This window comes from Arachis ipaensis, chromosome B8, assembly GCF_059453495.1.
Source record: "Arachis ipaensis isolate K30076 ecotype BB chromosome B8, ASM5945349v1, whole genome shotgun sequence".
NCBI classification, from domain to species: Eukaryota; Viridiplantae; Streptophyta; class Magnoliopsida; order Fabales; family Fabaceae; genus Arachis; species Arachis ipaensis.
In genome coordinates, this window is record NC_142443.1 from 100,332,614 (window position 1) to 100,340,195 (window position 7,582).

The following is a 7,582-nucleotide window of genomic DNA, read 5'->3' on the forward strand; positions in this document are numbered from 1 at the left end:
CTTCAGAAGAGGAATACTCATTAGAGCTCATGAAGGGCATAAGGAGGTTCAATGGAATCTCTATGGTCTCTAGATGAGCCTCAGAGTCCTTTGGTTCCTCAGAGGGAAGCTCCTTATTGATCACTGGACGTCCCAGGAGGTCTTCCTCCTTGGGATTCATGTCCTCTCCTCTCCTCACAGGTTCGGCCATGGTGCTTATGTCAATGGCCTTGCACTCTCCTTTTGGATTCTCTTCTGTATTGCTTGGGAGAGTACTAGGAGGGATTTCAGTGATCCTTTTACTCAGCTGGCCCACTTGTGCTTCCAGATTTCTAATGGAAGATCTTGTTTCATTCATGAAACTTACAGTGGCCTTAGATAGATCAGAGACTAAATTTGCTAAATTAGAAGTATTTTGTTCAGAGTTCTCTGTCTGTTGCTGAGTGGATGATGGAAAAGGCTTGCTATTGCTAAACCTGTTTCTTCCACCATTATTAAAGCCTTGTTGAGGCTTTTGATCCTTCCATGAAAAATTTGGATGATTTCTCCATGATGAGTTATAGGTGTTTCCATAAGGTTCACCTAAGTAATTTACCTCTACTATTGTAGGGTTCTCAGGATCATAAGCTTCTTCTGCATAAGAAGCCTCTTGAGTATTGTTGGATGCAGCTTACATTCCATGCAGACTCTGAGAGATCATATTGACTTGCTGAGTCAATATTTTATTCTGAGCCAATATGGCATTCAGAGTATCAACTTCAAGAACTCCCTTCTTCATAGGCGTCCCATTGCTCACAGGATTCCTTTCAGAAGTGTACATGAACTGGTTATTAGCAACCATGTCAATGAGTTCTTGAGCTTCTGCAGGCGTTTTCTTTAGGTGAATGGATCCACCTGCAGAAGTGTCCAGTGACATCTTTGATAGCTCAGATAAACCATCATAGAATATATCCAGGATGGTCCATTCTGAAAGCATGTCAGAAAGACACTTTTTGGTCAACTGTTTGTATCTTTCCCAAGCTTCATAGAGGGATTCACCTTCTTTCTGTCTGAAGGTTTGAACATCATCTCTAAGCTTGCTCAGCTTTTGAGGAGGAAAGTACTTGGCTAAGAAAGCCATGACCAGCTTATCCCAAGAGTTCAGGCTGTCTTTGGGTTGAGAATCCAACCATAATCTAGCTCTGTCTCTTACAGCAAAAGGGAAAAGCATGAGCCTGTAGACTTCAGGATCTACTCCATTAGTCTTAACAGTATCACATATCTGCAAGAATTCAGTTAAGAACTGAAAAGGATCTTCAGATGGAAGTCCATGAAACTTGCAGTTCTGTTGCATCAGAGAAACTAATTGAGGTTTCAGCTCAAAGTTGTTTGCTCCAATGGCAGGAATGGAGATGCTTCTTCCATGTAAATTGGAATTAGGTGCAGTAAAGTCACCAAGTATCTTCCTTACATTATTATTATTTTCGGCTGCCATCTCCTCTTCCTGTTCAAAAATTTCTGAAAGGTTATCTCTGGATTGTTGTATTTTAGCTTCTCTTAGTTTCCTTTTTAGAGTCCTTTCAGGTTCTGGATCTGCTTCCACAAGAATGTTCTTATCCTTGCTCCTGCTCATATGACAAAGAAGAGGGCACAGAAAAATAATAATAATAATAATAGAGATCCTTTATACCACAGTATAGGGATCCCTGTGTGAGTAGAAGAAGAGGGGGAGACAAAGAATGTAATGTAATGGAAGAAACACAACTGTGAGGAGGGTTGAGATGTGATATGAGATGTTAGTAAATGAATAAATAAATAGAATAAGATGGGAGAGGGAGAATTTTCGAAAAATATTTTTGAAAAAGAGTTAGTGATTTTCGAAAATGGTTTTTGAAAAATGTTAGTATTTTTCAAAAATTTTTAAAATCAAAAATAAAAATAAGAAGAATTAGTTAATTAAAAAGATATTTTTGAAAAAGAGGGAAGATATTTTCGAAAATTAGAGAGAGAGAGTTAGTTAGGTAGTTTTGAAAAAGTTAAGAAACAAACAAAAAGTTAGTTAGTTAGTTGAAACAAATTTTGAAAAGATGAGAAGTTAGGAAGTTGGAAAAGATATTTTGAAATTAGATTTTTGAAAAAGATAAGATAAGAAGATATTTTGAAAAGATATGATAGGAATTAGTTTTGAAAAAGATTTGATTTTTAAAATCACAATTAATGACTTGATTCACAAGAAATCACAAGATATGATTCTAGAACTTAAAGTTTGAATCTTTCTTAACAAGCAAGTAACAAACTTGAAATTTTTGAATCAAAACATTAATTGTTAATATTATTTTCGAAAATTTTGATAAAGATAAGAAAAAGATTTTTGAAAAATATTTTGAAAAAGATTTTTGAATTTTTCGAAAATAATGAAAAAGGTATGATTTTTGAAAAAGATTTTAAAAAAGATAAGATTTTCAAATTGAAAATTTGATTTGACTCATAAGAAACAACTAGATTTTTAAAATTTTGAAAAAGTCAATTCAAATTTTCGAATTTGATGATGAGAAAAAGAGAAAGATATTTTTTTTTTATTTTTGAATTTTTAATGAGGAGAGAGAAGAACATGAAAATGATGCAATGCATGAAATTTTTAGATCAAAACAATGAATGCATGCAAGGATGCTATGAATGTCAAGATGAACACCAAGAACACTTTGAATGTCAAGATGAACATCATAGACACAATTTTGAAAAATTTTTAATGCAAAGAAAACATGCAAGACACCAAACTTAGAATTCTTTAATGCTTACGCACTAAGAATTCAAGAATGCATATGAAAAACACCATACAACACAAAACAAAAAATCATCAAGATCAAACAAGAAGACTTTCCAAGAACAACTTGAAGATCATGAAGAACACTATGAATGCATGAAATTTTCGAAAAATGCAAGATGCACATGCAAATGACACCAAACTTATGACATGACTCATGACTCAAATAAGAAACACAAAAAATTTTTTTTTTATTTTTATGATTTTCTAAATTTTTTTTTTGGATTTTTATTTTATATTTTTCGAAAATTAATTGAAAAAGGAAAATAAGGATTCCAAAATTTTTAATATGAATTCCAGGAATCTTGCAGTGTTAGTCTAAAGCTTCAGTCCAGGAATTAGACATGCCTCACTAGCCAGCCAAGCTTTCAATGAAGGCTCCGGTCCAAAACACTAGACATGGCCAATTATGTAAAATTCATTGCTCTTTCTTTCCCTGGAAATGGCGCCAAAAACATGATGCCAAGACCATGGTTCACAACTCCGTGTAACTAACCAGCAAGTGCACTGGGTCGTCCAAGTAATACCTTACGTGAATAAGGGTCGAATCCCATGGAGATTGTTGGTATGAAGCAAGCTCTGGTCACTTTGCAAATCTCAGTTAGGCAGATATAAATTGATAATGGTGTTTTCGAATAATAAATAATAGAATAGGGATAGAGGTACTTATGTAAATCATTGGTAGGAATTTCAGATAAGCGAATGGAGATGCTTTTCGTTCCTCTGAACCTCTGCTTTCCTGCTATCTTCATCTAATCAGTCTTACTCCTTTCCATGGCTGGCTTTATGTGATACATCACCACTGTCAATGGCTACTTTCGGTCATCTCTCGGGAAAATGATCCAATGCCCTGTCACGGTACGGCTAATCGTCTGGAGGCATCACCTTTGTCAATGGCTTCATCTTATCCTCTCAGTGAAAATGGTCAACGCACCCTGTCATGGCACGGCTATTCATCTGTCGGTTCTCGATCATGCTGGAATAGGATTTACTATCCTTTTGCGTCTGTCACTAACGCCCTGCAATCGCGAGTTTGGAGCTCGTCACAGTCATTCATTCATTGAATCCTACTCAGAATACCACAGACAAGGTTTAGACTTTTCGGATTCTGTTGAATGCCGCCATCATTCTAGCTTACACCACGAAGATTCTGGTTAGGAGATCTAAGAGATACCCATTCATTCGAAGGTAGAACGGAAGTGGTTGTCAGGCACGCGTTCATAGGGAATGATGATGATTGTCACGTTCATCACATTCAGATTGAAGTACGAATGAATATCTTGGAAGTGAGACAAGATGAATTGAATAGAAAACAGTAGTACTTTGCATTAATCTTTGAGGAACAGCAGAGCTCCACACCTTAATCTATGGAGTGTAGAAACTCTACTGTTAAAATACATAAGTGAAAGGTCCAGGCATGGCCGAATGGCCAGCCCCCAAAACGTGATCACAGGATCAATAATACAATCCAGGATTCTCAAAAAGACTAGTAAAATGTCCTATTTATAATAAACTAGCTACTAGGGTTTACATGAGTAAGTAATTGATGCATAAATCCACTTCCGGGGCCCACTTGGTGTGTGCTTGGGCTGAGCTTGAGTGTTGCACGTGTAGAGGTCCTTCTTGGAGTTGAATGCCAGCTTTTGTGCCAGTTTGGGCGTTCAACTCTGGTTTTGGCTCCTTTTCTGGCGCTGGACGCCAGATTTGGGCAGAAAGCTGGCATTGAACGCCAGTTTACGTCGTCTATTCTTGGCCAAAGTATGGACTATTATATATTGCTGGAAGACCCTCGATGTCTACTTTCCAACGCAATTGGAAGCGCGCCATTTCGAGTTCTGTAGCTCCAGAAAATCCACTTTGAGTGCAGAGAGGTCAGAATCCAACAGCATCAGCAGTCCTTCTTCAACCTCTGAATCTAATTTCTGCTCAAGTCCCTCAATTTCAGCCAGAAAATACCTGAAATCACAGAAAAACACACAAACTCATAGTAAAGTCCAGAAATGTGAATTTAACATAAAAACTAATGAAAACATCCCTAAAAGTAACTAGATCCTACTAAAAACATACTAAAAACAATGTCAAAAAGCGTATAAATTATCCGCTCATCACCTTTCTAATTCAAAACTATCCCTATATATACTACTCTTCTGATCTTCTAGTTGGTTCTTCAAATCTTGGATATGGGCCTTTGGATCTTGAGTTTGAAGCAGTTATCTTCTTCAGTGGGCTTAGCTTTACTTACAGAGAGAAAGTATGAAGTGGGCATGGACTTTTAGCTTAGGACGTTAGTGGCATTAACGTTAAGTGAAAGTGTGGGTTCGAGAACGTTAGTGGCAGTCACTTTTTTCACTAACGTTCCTAACCAAAGGATAATTCACATTAACTTGAACGTTAGTGGCACCAACGTGACCACTAACGTTGCCTCTTGGTCCTTCGCACACGTTATTGGGACTTACCTTTTCCAATAACGTTGAGAATCCTCCCTTCCCCCTACATTAGAGTTCACGTTAGTGTGGCTAACGTGACCTCTAACGTAGGCTTGCCAAATCTTCAAAAACGTTAGTGACACTTACCTTTGTCACTAACGTTTCAAAACGCCCCTACTTCCCACGTTAGAGTTCACGTTAACTAGGTTAACGTGGCTTCTAACGTGGTGGTGATAGCCATCTCCAACATTAGTGACAAAGGTGAGTGTTACTAACGTTGGCTCATCATTCTTCAATCTACGTTAGCTTCCACGTTAACTAAGTTAACGTGGGAGTTAACGTTGCTCATAGTGGCTCATTCCAACGTTAGTGACAAAGGTGAGTGTCACTAACGTTGGCGATTCTTGCTCCCTCCACGTTAACTAAGTTAGCGTGGCAACTAACGTGGCTCAAACTGGCTTAGTCCAACGTTAGTGACAAAGGTGAGTGTCACTAACGTTGGCCATTCTTTTGCTTCCCCACGTTAGAGTCCACGTTAACTGAGTTAACGTGGCTCTTAACGTGGCCAATATGAGCTTGGTCCAACGTTAGTGACAAAGGTGAGTGTCATTAACGTTGGCTTTATTTTCTTCTTCCACGTTAGAGTTCACGTTAACTTAGTTAACATGATTCTTAACGTGAGCTATGATGGATTCGAGGATGTTATTGGCGATTACTTTTCTCATTAACGTTGCAAGCTCGCTCCCATTCCATGTTAGTGGTTACGTTAGTTAGACTAACGTGGCTGCTAACATGGTTCTTCCCTGCTTCCTTTGTCCTGAAATCAAGCAATAGAGTGCATCAAAGTTCTAATCTAAATCATGAGACATGCATAATCCAATTTGTCATTCAATTCTTGCATAATTCTCATGAAATCATGTAAAGTGCACAATGTTTGCTTGAATCAAGATGTAAGTGAAATTCTACCCAAAACTTGCTTATTTCCTAAGAAAATACATGAAACTACCCTAAAACAGTAAAGAAAAGGTCAGTAAAACTGGCCAAAATGCCCTGGCATCACAACACCAAACTTAAAGCTTGCTTGTCCCTAAGCAAGTACTGGAACAAGAGAATGATGAATGAAATGCCAAGAGAAATGAGTCATTATTATGGAAGTCATGTCCTTGGTTTTATGGTGGTTTCATGCATAGCAACTTAGGTTCATTCCTTCACTGGCTTTCAGACCTTTATCATGTCTTGGAATACTCACTTGATTGCACCCTATGAGACTTTTATTCATTGATCCTTTTGTTGTTTTTAGGGTTTGATTGTGCTTTTAGGCTAAGTGCTCTGTGAGGGGGCGACTCTTTAAGATAAGCTTTCAGCCAGCACTCCCAAACCAGTTGGTTCAAGGTGCTAGATGTTGAGACACCCCTAAGGACTTACTCCCTCAAGTCTCTTTCCCCCATACATACACACCACAGGCACATGATTTGTTTATTTTCTTTCTTGAGACCTTGGTGTCCAGCACCTCTTTGGGTTACTAAGTGTTCTGTAGCAAAGGTTACTCTTGATAGTGGACTTTCAGCTGATAATCTCGGGTTAGTTAACCCAAGTTACCAAGTGATAAGGCACCCATAAGAGCTTATTCATCCAAGTAAATCCCTTACACAGGAGCACCACAGACACTTGCCTCAAGATTCAAACCCTTGGTGCCTAGCCTTATTTCTTACTCTTTTTCTTTTATTTTTCAACTTTCATTTTCTTTTTCCCTTTTTCTTATTAGGATCTTGTTATTTAGCTAGTCTCATGGGTGTGTTTCAAGCATATAATTCCGGATAGATAGTTGCCTTTCCACCTTATTGGTGAACCAACTTAGCTAATCTATTACCATACCACAAACTTAGGAACTTACTCCACAACTTGAACTCCACTCTGGTCTTTCATAACATCTCTTTTTATTTGATTCAAAAGGAGACAAGCAACACAATAAGCAAGATGGAATTGAAAATAGGCAATTTGACTAGCAATCATAGACCTAAGCAAGGAGAATACTAAAAATAGAATTGAAAATCCTAAGCTACCATGGAAGCATGTTCTATTTCATACATGATTTTCCTTATTTAGAACTTGAAAAAGATGGGACAATGAGGGAACTCCACCACCTTTTACTCATGGGGTTGCTCCTGCTCTCCTTCTTGTTTGTCCTCTTTGTGTTTTTCTTGAGTGCTTGCACTCCCACTTCCCTTACTTTTTCCAATCAACTTCTTCCAGAAGCCAGCGTCTTCCATCTTCTTCTTCAGTGTTTCCTTCTGCTGTTTCACCTTCCCTTCCTCTTGTTCTGTTAGCTCTTTTTGGACTTCATCATACCTGGGGATTGTAGAGTGCAGATTAT

At 38.0% G+C, this 7,582-nt stretch overlaps 1 non-coding gene across 1 annotated transcript; it reads left to right on the top strand.

The window, feature by feature from the left end:
- Positions 1-949: 949 nt before the first annotated feature.
- LOC148549008 (small nucleolar RNA R71) lies at positions 950-1,057 on the top strand. The gene has a single exon (XR_015897353.1). It is a non-coding gene; the product is annotated as a small nucleolar RNA R71 (small nucleolar RNA).
- The last annotated feature ends 6,525 nt before the right edge of the window (positions 1,058-7,582 follow it).